The sequence below is a fragment of the Heterocephalus glaber genome, unplaced genomic scaffold (assembly GCF_053883595.1).
Source record: "Heterocephalus glaber isolate CG9 unplaced genomic scaffold, H.glaber_assembly_v1.0 deba00001497, whole genome shotgun sequence".
Lineage (NCBI taxonomy): Eukaryota > Metazoa > Chordata > Mammalia > Rodentia > Bathyergidae > Heterocephalus > Heterocephalus glaber.
In genome coordinates, this window is record NW_028258320.1 from 50,510,318 (window position 1) to 50,511,701 (window position 1,384).

The window sequence follows — 1,384 nt, forward strand, 5'->3', positions numbered from 1 at the left end:
TGCTTGTTTGGCATACTTCTCAATTCTGGCCACCGAGTAACAGCTTGGAGAGTTAGGATGAAAATAATGCAGCTTTCAGACTTTAAGATGACTAAATTTAATCTGCTAAGAGTCAAGAGGTTTTGTCTGCACAGGATAACATTTTCCATTACTTACAGAAAGTTTTATTTGGCATGTCAAGAAAAGAAATATATCCCCACAGCAGCAGCCATTTAAAATAAAAGAAGACAGCTCCAAGGATTCATGGAGAATATTTAAATATTCCTTTTAGCAAAAACGGTTTAACTGATTTTTCTTCAGGAACGATGCTCCAAAATATTCTATGTATCCTTTGTAAATTTAAAGATCCTGGAATAGCGTCTTCCACGTGGGACTTCTTGAAAGAATATTTTGGTTTCCGTGAGTTACACAAATGAATTGCCAGTCATCACTAATTTAATAGGTCCATTTACAGAGTATGGTAATTTCATTCTTTAGATTTGCAGAATTTATAAAGAAAGAAAATTGCAGCCTGTACACCCAAGACAAGGACAAATCCTCCAATGAAACTGGCTGCATCAAAGGTAGACTTCCCTACAGGTTCTAAGGTTGGAGTCAAAGTGGTATTTGCTGCACCTGTTGTGGTAACTGTGGCGGAAGAAAGGGAAGGCAGAGTTGTGGTTTTAGCTGTTGTATTGATTGGTTGGTACTGGAGGAGGAGTAGGAGGCACAGAACACAAGGAAATGTTGTTCACCACGCTACAATTACTAACGCTTACTGTTGAATTATCAGAACAGTAGCTCTTACTTGCTTCTTTACATTCTATCCAATAGCAAGTAGTATTAGCAATACTTGAATTAGAACAGGAAAAACAGCTTTTGTGGTTTTCACAGGTTTCTGGTGTTGGGATGGTTGGCGGCGGGGCAGACGTCACAGTCGTCAAGACAATCTTGGTGGGCACCAAAGTCGTGTTTGCTGTCCCAGTTGGGGTTGCGGTGACGTTGAGGTTTACAGAGAGCACATTCTGCAGACAGAGCGCAGCCAGGCAGGTGGCGGCCCAAAGGATCAGGCGGGAGACCCCCGACATCCTGTCCTCAGCGCTGGTGTCTGGGAGAGAGCTGCAGCACACAATGTTCCCTCCGAGCCTCCACTCGCTGGGGCACCGCCTCCAACAATAGCCTTTTTATATGCAAATAGCAGACTCATTGAGAGAGAGATTCAGGAAACAATTCCTTTTACAATAGCATCTAAAAAAATGAAATATCTAGGCATCAATCTAATAGAGAAAGCAAAACACCTCTCCACTGAAAACTACAGCACTCTGAAAAAGGAGATCAAAGAGGATATAAGAAAATGGAAAGATATCTCTTGTTTCTGGGTAGGAAGAATCAATATAGTGATAAT

At 41.4% G+C, this 1,384-nt stretch overlaps 1 pseudogene; it reads right to left on the bottom strand.

The window, feature by feature from the left end:
* Positions 1-448: 448 nt before the first annotated feature.
* LOC110347849 (sialomucin core protein 24-like) lies at positions 449-1,068 on the bottom strand (annotated as a pseudogene).
* Between the last annotated feature and the right edge of the window lie 316 nt (positions 1,069-1,384).